General features: G+C 23.4%; 1 protein-coding gene across 1 annotated transcript in view; it reads right to left on the reverse strand.

Moving 5' to 3' along the window:
• Positions 1–11,126, reverse strand: part of LOC122501185 (neurotrimin-like) — a 156,709-nt gene extending 145,583 nt beyond the window's left edge. The window contains exon 1 of the mRNA XM_043610483.1: positions 10,750–11,126. The gene's annotated coding sequence lies outside the window, so the exon portion shown is untranslated. The remainder of the gene's footprint in view (positions 1–10,749) is intronic.
• Positions 11,127–11,765: the final 639 nt, after the last annotated feature.

An 11,765-nucleotide genomic window follows, 5' to 3' on the forward strand; every position in this document is an offset into this window, starting at 1 on the left:
TTTAAAAAAGAATAAATAGTTTATTTGGATTTCAAAAACAGGAATTGAAAAAATATCGAACAATCAACAATCTGCTTTTAATACTATAGAGGGGATATTTACCTAGAACGAGGGGTTTTCTCGAGACGTAAGTGCTTGTGGCTGACGTTTTGAATTCATTCGTATTCCTGGTTGAAAACCCATTTAAAATTATTTTTCTAACTAGGAACTAATTGAACTACTAACTGAAAGTGCTGCATTGAATTTCAATCAATGCTCTTCTATATCTATATATCTATATATACATTGCAATTCTATATATAAACGTAAAACTACCGAAATTATTTGTTTTTCTTTCAAATATTTACTTTTTTAAAAATAATATTTGAACTTGCAAATGAAATAAATAAATTACGTTTAATTAAATGTTCAAAACTTTAGGGATTTATTTAAATAAGATGAAATAAAAATGAAATAATTATATTAAATTACATTTTTTCTAAATGGGTAAAAATTTTTAGTTTCGTCTACCTGTGTGACTTGATTTTAATATAAATTAATAAAAAAAATTTAATCTGATTGAAATCATTATTTTATTTGTGGGAATCATTCTAATAAATGACCTAAATTTGATATGTTTATCTTAAAACTTTTGACCTATGAGAATTGACCTAAATTTTGTGATTCTGTTATCTCCTCTTGATCTTATTTCCAAATGGAAAGTTAATACATTTAGTAATTATAATATTTATTCGTAAAATATTGGGACAAATTAAAATAAAATTTAATATTCAATAAATTATTACACAAAAGCTTTTGACATAAATAATTTGAGAAGCTAATTAATATTTGACAATGTTATAAATAATGTTCATTATATTATAATAATACGAATAATTTATACTTGCGGTAAAATTATATTTTACTATTATGTGTTATATGTTTATTATTATTTATAATTATATTTATTTCTTATTATTATGTATAATTAGTATCATTCAGGGTGGCCGCAAGATTGACTTTATCAATTTCCCTGACAAAAATTTTTTTGTTTAGAGCAAAAAATGTATTGCATGACCGTCTTAATTTCTTTAATTGCCCTGACAAAAAAATTTTTCCTGACATTTCCCTGACTTTACTGACTTTACTGACTTTACTGACATGTGGCCACCCTGTCATTATTATTTTACTATCATTACCATTATAATTATTATTATTTTCGTTATTATTATTATTTTTAGTATTTTTAGTATTTTTAGTATTTTTAGTATTTTTAGTATTTTTATTATTTTTATTATTATTATTATATTACGATTTTTATTAATTTTTTTATTACTATTAGGACTGGTTCATTTTATTGGTTTACTTTGTTTATAATATTCAATAGTTAAGGAACATAATTATGATAATAAATAATTATTTACTATTGTTGTTATTTAATTATTTATTTATTATAACTTATGTATGTATTGTATTTATATATTTATTTATTTATATTGTCAATTAAAAAATTGTAAATTTTTTGATCATATTTGAAAAAAAAGTATTTTGTTAGTGAATAATAATTATCAAATTTTCGAAATTAGCTACTTTAATGAATGCTCGAGGACCTACATGGTCATTAAATTCTAAAAAAATTTCACATAATTAACTGCTAACCAGCTCGTTAGAATGATATCATCCAATTATCTCCTAAATCAGATTACACTCACTATATATCTTGTGTTCTCTTATTCTATTCATAGAGCTTTTTCATAATTCAATAAATCTCTATGCGTATCCACCACTGCCAGTCATTGTTGAAAAATCTCAATATAGTACATACAAAGAATATATATATATATATACCTATATAATATTTTTTAATTATTCTGAATTTAATATCCGCATAATTTCTTCTTTATTCTTGTCTTTCCAAGTTAATTACATTTGTGCCAATTTTAAAAAGAAAATTATTAATTTTCATTTTGAAGAGATATTTTTAGTTTTAAAAAGACTAATGATTATTTAATTTCATTTAAAAATTAATTTTCTTAATAAAATTAATTGACCTGTATTATATTTTTATTCTTATTTTGTAAGAGAAATATATGGGGGAAAGTGGGTCAAAATTCGATATCCCTGGTTTTCCTTGATAGGTTATTCTTTTAATTTTTTTAACCTCCATGTGTATCATTTATGTTATAGAAATAATGTTACTAATTATAAAAACGCAAAAACAATTGTTTTCAAGTTGTACAACTTTAAAGCTTTATTCTATGAAATTACCTCGAATTCTAATGCAAAACCTTCAATTTTTTCTATTTCTGCCAATAATTACTTTTTAAATAACTTCATTCTTGAAGAATTATTGTAAAATTATTATTAGGTACTTATAAATTATTTAATCAATAATTTAACTTAATATTTCAAAATTAATTGAATTTTTAAAAAAGTTGCATTTACAATTTTCATAAAGAGATGAACTTCAAAAGGTTCCAATTTGAAATTTGCTTCAAGTCCATAAAAGTCATCAGTTTTTTTGAAAAATGATCCGTAAAGTCCGTAATTTGATCGCAAAAGGACAAAAGTTCGTAAATTGTTCGATATAATTTGAAGAACTTTAGAGAAATTACAAATGATTGCAGAAATTCAATTATTTTCCAAAGTAATAAAATTCTTCGCAAAAATTCAATTGTGTTTAAAATTTTTTAAAAGTTCTCGTAAAAATTTCAATTATTTGTAAATAATAAAAATTTTTCCCTGAAATTTAATTATTTTACAAAATTTTAATCAAATTCTTGGCAAAATTTAAATTATTTTCAAAAATATTCTGCAATTCAATGCTTTCAATATCTACTATTTTAATAAAATTTTCCAAAAGAATTCAATTATTAAGAAAAATTTGAATAAAATTTTACGCAAACATTCAATTATTTTCATAAATAGTAAAAAAATTTTACAGGAATTCAATTATTTACAAATTTTTTTTATAAATTTCTTCGTAATAATTCAATTATTTTCATAAATAATAAAATTTTTACAGGGATTCAATTTATTATTTTCGTAAATAATAAAATTCTTTTAGAAATTCAAATATTTTCATAAATAATAAAACTAATTGCAAAATTTTTAATGCAATTTTAATCGATTTCCTCAAAACATGTAATTATTCTTAAAAATTTGATTAAAATTCGTCCAAAAAATTTAATTATTTAAAAATTTGTTGATAAATTTTTTAAGAGAATTTAATTTTAAGAAACATTAAATTAATAAATTATTTATTTTTGTATTTAAAAACAATTGAATTCTCGTAGAATTTACTAACAAAAATTGTTTTAAAAATTTAATTTCTGTTAAAATTTTAGATAATAATTGAATTTCGAAAAACTTTCAAATTAAAATCATTAAAATTCTTAATTTTTCATATTTTTAACAAACATTTTTGTAGAATTAATTCTTTTGAAAAAGTTTAATTGAATTTTTTTTTATATTATTTGAAGTTTTTATTTTTTAATATACATTTAATTGAAAAAATTAGAAACAATTGGACTTTTTCGAAGCCAAAGAACTTTTTCGAAAATTATTAGAAATAATTGATCTAAAGTAGAATTTTAGTTGAAAATTTTTACTAATTCGTATTTATAGAGTGGTTCAAGTCCTGTAATTCAAATTTAGATTTAGAGAGTAAAATAATGAAATTCTAATTGACTTGAAAAAAATTTAATTTCTTCTTCTGTAAAAGTAATTGTAACTGTAACGTTTTCTTGAAATTATTAATAATAATAAATTCCTCAAAATTGGTCTTTCAGTTGAAAAGTTGAATAATAAATTTTCATTCTTGACTGAGAATTGTTTTGATAAAGTATGAAAATTTTCCAAGATTTATATAGATGTTTGTATGTATGTATAACATATATATGTGTGTGTTCAAAAATAATAAGACGCGCAATGATAATAATTATCATCATCATAGCTCTAATGTTTTAAGCATTATAATAGTGTTTCATCATCTCTCTCTCTTTCTCTCTCTATCCTTCTCTTTTTCACAGTATAGTCTCTTTCACGCGCTCTACATCCCTACACTAAGTCGAAAAAGTTTTCGCTTGAGAGGATTTTTAACACGAATTTTATTTAGTGGGCAAACTTTTAAATAGTTTAATCGTGGAAAACTTTTGTTTTTAAGTAGCTGTTTGATTGAAATATTTCAACTACTGTCACACTTTTCGCTCTCAGTTCTCCAAGACTTTTTTAATATATATATATATATATATATATATATATATATACATACAGTAAAATATATATATGTATAGAATATAAGAGAAAATATTCTTCTGCCCAGCAATCTGAAAACTTTAGAGTCAGCTTATCGCGTTTAGAAGCTAAATAGGTAGTAGTAAATTGATTATACAGTTTCAACTTCCTTGGCGTTACCTTTAATGAAGTCACGAGTTTAAAGAGACTCGTAAAGACTCTAATTTATTCAAGACCTTTCTCTGAAAATTTACTTTATAAAGTTAAAAATGTCCTTTTTAATTAACTCCTCATGAAAAGTTATAGATTTATATTTTGTAGGTATATATACTTTTGAGAAGGGATGTTTTTTTTGCGGCGGTATTTTTCTGTCTTGTTTCTCTTTTTAAAACAAATTAACATTAAAAATGTAATCTTGAAGATTTTGAAAATTTCTGAACTTTTTTTTAAAGTAAATATTTTCGAAAATTATTGACTGGAATAAAAGGAATGTAAATTCAACTTTTTTAAATGTTAATTCAAAAATAATTCAAACTTTATTAATTACTTTTTATGTCTTTATTATCTTTTAATGCGTGAAAATATTATTATTATTATTATTATTATTATTATTATATAAAATAAAAATGTAAAGAAGAAATAATTAAATTTCGTTCTCTTGAACGTTCAGAACGAAAGTAGGTCAGAAAACCAAATGAATTATATAATAATATTTATTAATTTTGTACAAATTAAATAAATAACTACATATTATTAAATTACACTTTCATTGTCTGATTGTGAGTATAATTTTAATATAATGCAGATTTTCTCCATTTGCAGTAACTTGATTAGGAAATTGAATAAGAAAAAGTCATAAACAAAGGGAAAACTAAATATATTTATGATACAATCTTCATCCTCAAGTTGCGAGTATATTTTCAATCGAATTTGTTGAATGTAATTACGTCACAGATTGCTTTGTGGATGGAAATTAGATTACGGGTAACTAGATACTTGTTTGTCTGCAATTTGTTGGTTAATTACTTCGAAAGTACAAAATCACAAGTGATTAGAATTCGTAATTGATGTGTAAATTTGTCTCGCAAAAAAAAAAAAAAAAGAAAAAAGGGAATTAGTTTTTCCAATTTTTAGGCGCATTTGTTACCTATGGTAATTTTTAGCAATAATGAAATGAAAGTGGGAGAAAATGGTCATTAGCAATATTGTAAAAGGAGATAGAAATAAATAAAAAAAAATTAATTAATAATTAGAAAATTTGTTAATAAATAAATACGGAACTGTTAGTAAATAAATTTAAAAAAAAAATAAACTTGAATTTTAAGAAATTAAAAGTAAAAAAAATTCATATCGAACTATAATGCAATTAAAAGATTAATTTTCGTATAGATAGTTTTTTTTATTTATTCATCAGGCAGCATAAATATAATAAAGAGAAAATCATTTTTATCTTTTGTGCATTTTAGAAAAGTTGAAATACTTTTTATCTTTTTTTAATTTTAAGCTTCCATTAGGATGATTCGATAAAGTGGTTACATATAAATATATGTATAGAGAAAAAGAGAGAAAGAGAGTTCCTAGTAATATTCAAAATTTATTCAGTTGCCGATTGTCAATCTTGCAACCGCTGATGCAAATCGATTTTATATTATATATATGCATATATATATATTTTATTGAAAGGAAATTGTTCTACATGACTATCAGTTTATTCATCTTGCATTTTCAATTTTAAACAATATTTCAAAACAAAACGGAAATTGTTTATACCTAATATATAAAACATAAATTATTTTTTATTAAAAAAAAATGTTTCTTTTAATTTTTTAAGTACAATATTATTAAAAAATTGGCAAAGAGAAAAAATTTAATTGAATTATTATTTATTTACAAGTATATAAATAATTTATATATTTTATGTTATTAGTTATTATTTCGTAAAATAATATATTGTTTATTTATTTATTTAAATTATAATTATAATAATAATAATAGAATAAAAGTTGAAGTATTGAAATTATTGTCATATGCAAAATAGATTATTAATTTATTAATAATTTATTTATTTTATTTATTATATATATAATAAATAAAATATATAATAATATAAATAATAATAATAATATAATAATATAATAATATAATATAATAATAATAATAATATAATATAATATAATAATATATATAATAATATATTATATATTATAATATATATATATATTTATTATATATTTATTATATTTTTTTATTTATTTTTTTTATTTATTTTTTTTTTATTTATTTATTAATTTTTCTCTTATTTTCTCTCTGAAATGTCAAAACATCAGAGTGAAAAATTGTAAATGAAAAATAAATATACAGAAGATTAAAAAAATATAAATAAAAAGTGTGGATTTCAAAAAATAAAAGCACACAGCTATATTTAAAAAGATAAAATTAAATGATAAATTTAAATAATAAAATAATTATTGTAATTCTTTTTACCATTGTTAACAATAAAAAATAATTATTATAATTATTTTTACTATTATTTACAATAAAAAAAATCACAACTTTTTTATACTATTATTTACAATAAAAAGATTACAATTGTTTTTACTATTATTTACAATAATAATTTACCATTGATAAAAGTTTCTAAATAATAATAATTTACTTTTGATCGAATTTTTTCTATACAAAGAAAATTATCTTCAATAGAATTTTTGAAAAATAATAATTTACTTTTGATAAAAATATTTCGCAATAAAAAATATATCGTTAAAAAAATACATTTCTTTATTTTTTTGACAAGATAAATGTTTTCCTCTTTGTTGAATCGAATATATATTGTATATATGTGTGCATGTGTACTTTTGTGCATTTGTAGTAAAAGAAGAGAGTAAACGACAAAAGGAGTTGAGTTTAGACAATTTTAAAACGAAAAATTCTCAAATAAAATGTATAAGAAAATAAAGGAAAGGAAAATAGAATGTTACCAACCACTTTGCCTTTCTTTCCTTCCTTCCTTCCTTCCTTCTTTTTAAAAACCTCCTCTCTCTACATCCTTTTTACACATTCCAAAACATACCGTGAAATTTAAAAAATAAAAACAAAAAAAAATAAATAAAATAGTAGGCAGTGCAAACAAAAAAAAAATATAAAAATATTTTCTCTGTCCACCTGACACCATGTTTTCAAAGGAGGAATTGCGTGAAAAAAAATTTAATATAATTTTTTCTCTCTCACTCACTCACTCTCTCTTTTTTTTTAAAGTCTCCGTCTCTGTTTTATGATGACGGTAATTGTTCAGTTTTGTCGCATATGTATTTTCATTTTATTTTTTTTCTGTAAATTTCACCTTTGAAAAGTTTGTCACTTGGACAGGCGACATCTTCTCTGCATTTCTATTTTTTTTCACTCTTTTTTTCATGTTTTTTTTACAATTTTTCACTCGGATGTTTTGATGTTTGTACGGAGGAAAGCAGTGAAAGAAGAGAAAGAGACAAATTTCCTTGTTTTTCTAATATTTTCATTTTTTTAAATGTGTATATATAGCACTTCGAATTTTTTTTTTTTGAAAAAAAAGAAGAAAAATGTAGTCACAGCTACTTATTATAATAATTCTTTCGAGGAAATTTATTAATTACTGCTGTTATTATTACTACTGCTATTTTTTAATTTTTTTTTTTTATTTACAAAAATAAATTGGACATTTATTACTATTTTATTATTATTTTTTTTGCAAAATAATTATAATTTATAATATTTTTCAATGTTATTATTATTTTTTTTTACTTTTTTAGGTATTATGTTACACATTATTATTATTATAATTTAAAAATTGGTATAAATTTCAATATTAAAATAGTTACAATAATAGTATTTCAATATTATTCACAAACAATTGTCAATAATATTATAAATAAATATTATTATTATTATTAATTAAAAATACACTAAAAACATTTATTTCATCAAAATAAATGATTTCTTGTTTATTTTCAAGTAAATATTTATTTATATCAGATAATTTTCATTGAATTCAGATAAATGGTATTTTATTCAAATACTAAAGTTATTGGTTCAAATATACAATTTATTTTGATTTTAATGAATATGTTTTATATTAAAGTACTGCTTTTATTAATTAATAAAATTTTGTTGTTATAAATTTAAATTATTAAGTATATATATATTAATAAATATTTACTTTATTTAAATAATTTTTAATTAATTCGAACTTTGTAAATTTGAATGAGTAAAAATGCTTACGAATTTGAAATGATGACTGACTTTTTGCTTTTGAATTAGTAAATTTTACTAATAAAAAAGTAGAAATTTCTATTTATTAGTAAAATTTTCTATAATAAATGAAATATATTAAATAAATTAAAATAAGTAGAAATAACTATTTAAAATATTTACTAATTTAATAGCAAAGAGTCAGTCACTAATTCAAATTAGTAAACATTTTTACTCATTCAAATTTTCACTTATTTAGCTAATTTTTGTTATTAGTTTATTAGTTTTTAGTTGTTTTGAAAACTAAAAGTTTTTTAATTTTCAAATACAGAGAATAAATCATATTTGAACTATAATAATTTCAATATTCGAAGCAAATACAATTTAATTGACTCAAATAAAAATTACTCGATACAAGTAAATATTTATTTGAATTAAATAAACTTTTTTTCTATAACTAAAAAGAAATAATAATAATAAAATAGATTTTCTATTATTGTCTCGAAAAAAATAGTAAAAATAGTAAAAAACAAAATTTCCCACTTTGTATGACTTTAATAATAGAAAAACTATTTTTAAAAATGAAATTTTTTCAAGTATTTTGAAATTCACAATTAACTTTGAATTTTTAATTAATTTCGTGACGCGCTATTATAAAATGCGAGGAATGTGAAATCTTGTATGTATATGTATATGTATATATAGAAAGAGAGAGAGAGAGAGAGAGAGAGAGAGAAAGAGAGAATGCGATAGTTGTGTAAACAACCGGGAAATAAATTATTATTTCCGGGGTACAGTAGGAGATAGTGGAGTTCGCGTCGCGCATTTAGCCCGGTAATTGAATGAAACTGAGCGGACAAAAATTCCGTGCACAAATAGTATTTTGTTTACTTCGAAACACGAAAGAGATACACATATATACATATACATCAACATAGAAACTGTATTCTAGCAAAAATCCTTTTATTTATTTTTTGAAATGTAACCAACACTATAGAATATAAATCGCTGCGGGTGGTCACTCACTGTGTGATCTATATTATTTTCCTCTCTTCCCCCTCTTGTTTTAAACTCAACATCACAAATTGCTTCTCACAAATTTGTCTGCATGAAAAAAAAATACATTTAAAAAAAAGGAGAGAGGCGAAAAGAATTTTTTGTTTATGGAAAAAGGAAATGAAACATTTTTTTGCGTATGGATAAAAAAGAGAGAGAGAGAGAAGAAAGAATTTTTTGTTTATGGAAAAAGGAAACGAAACATTTTTTTGCTTATGGAAAAAGGAGAGAGAGAGAGAGAGAGAGAGAAACGAAAAAAATTGTTTTTGGAAAAAGGAGAGAGAGAGAGAGACTAAAGCGAAACAATTTTTTGGTTTTGAAAAAAGAAGAGAAAGAGAGACGAAAAAGAAACATTTTATTTGAGAGAGAGAGGGACAAAAATAGGAAAAGGAAAGGGAAACAATAACAATTTTTTTGCTTGTAGAAAAAGGAGAGAAGGAGGCAAAAGCAAAACAATTTTTTTCTCAAGGAAAAAGAAGAGTCAAAATTTTTTTCGACAATCAAAAAATGTTTGACTCTTTTCTTTTTCCAAAAAAAACTGTTTTGCTTATGCAAAGAGAGAGAGAGACAAAAATAACAATTTTTTGCTTGTAGAAAAAGGCGAAGACAAAACAATTTTTTACTAATGGAAAATGGAAAGAGAGACGAAAGTAAAACGAAAAAGGAATAAAGAGAGAGAGAGAAAAGCAATATATTTTTTTGTTTAATAAAAAGGAAAGGAAGACAAAATCAAAACATTTTTTTTTGAAAAACAAACATTTTTCATAGTAAAAGCGAGAGACAAACAAACATTTTATTGCTTTTATAGTGAAAGAGGGGAAAAAAATGCGTGTGTGTAAAAATAATGTGCGAGGATAAAAAAAATCAGAGCATTAAAAAAAGGGGGGAAAAAAGCCTCTAAATCGCTCGCGATATTTATTATCCATTATTTTTGCACAACATTGTAACTCGCGCCCGGTTTACCTGTCGGAAAAGTCGGGTTAACCGAATTGCGCACGATTATTCATCGGCCGATGTGGAAAGAGTGGGGGGGGGGGCAGTGAGTTGGCCGAACAATCGAAGGATCATGTTTAAAAAAGTCACTTCTTTCCCATTCTCTCTCCCTTTTTTTCTTCTCTCTCTCTATTGTAAACGCATTTATCTTGTATTCGAAAGCACCATTTTTCTGTTTCACTTGTTTTTTTTTTTGCACAAAAATACAAATTTTCATTACATTTTTTGCGTAATGTTTATTTAAGCAAAAATTTATTTTACCTCGTCTGCCAAATGGAGCATTATAGTCGCGTGCCAAAATCCGCACGAGACATTACACACGTTTTTTTTAACCACTTGTAAATTCACTTATTTTGAAAAGGAAAAATGGGGGGTTTTTTTTTTTGAAAATTTTTTTTTTTGTGAAATATAAATTTGGTGAAGTTTTTTTTTTTTGTTTTGGTTTTTATGAATTAGTTAGTATGTAGCTTCCCTTTGGAGGAGAGACGCATTCCCGGGCGTCGAGACGCGTGTACTGATGTGTCAGTTGATCGCGACGGTGAGCGTCGGGACGCCCTACTATAGAAATTGCTCGTCCCGCGCAGGTCCTGGATGTTCCGTTTCTCCGGTGCTGGATATAATTTTCCATTTATTATCTCTGTTTCGTGATGCATGTGTACCCACCTCGTCGGCGCAAATACGTGCCACAAGACGAGATGTAACACCTGATAAAAGATTATCGAATTATTGCTAGAGAGTGAGTGAGAGAAAGAGAGAGAGAGAGAGAGAGAGAGAGAGATGGAGAGAGAGAGAGAGAGAGAGGGAGGGGGGGGGGAGTGATATCCCTGTACCGGATGTTGCACATCTTGTCTAGATCAAAGGTGCCGAGCACGCACATCTACCCGGGATTTACTGGCTTTTCTCAAACGGATTTCTTTATTCCCCCTTGAAAAAAGAATCCCACCTGAAAATTCGCTTTTTCATTATATTTCACTCGTTCTTTCAGCAGACAATATTTTCTTATCCTTTTTACCGCACACTTGGTTTTTTATATCTGATTTCTTTCTCTTTTTTTTGAGTCCTTGAATATATTTATTTTTATCTTGCAAAAAAAAATATCTGAAAAGAAAGAAAATGGAAATTTTAAATTTTTAGCGAGAAAATTTCTTAATAATATATTTTGGAGTGGAAATTTGAATTTAATGAATTGAAAAAAAATGTTCTTTAACGCTTGGTGTTAAGCTTTTTTAGTTAAAGGTTTGTTTTTTTGGAAATTTCGAGCAAAGAGTATTTTTAAA

Source organism: Leptopilina heterotoma, unplaced genomic scaffold, assembly GCF_015476425.1.
Source record: "Leptopilina heterotoma isolate Lh14 unplaced genomic scaffold, ASM1547642v1 Lhet_103, whole genome shotgun sequence".
NCBI classification, from domain to species: domain Eukaryota; kingdom Metazoa; phylum Arthropoda; class Insecta; order Hymenoptera; family Figitidae; genus Leptopilina; species Leptopilina heterotoma.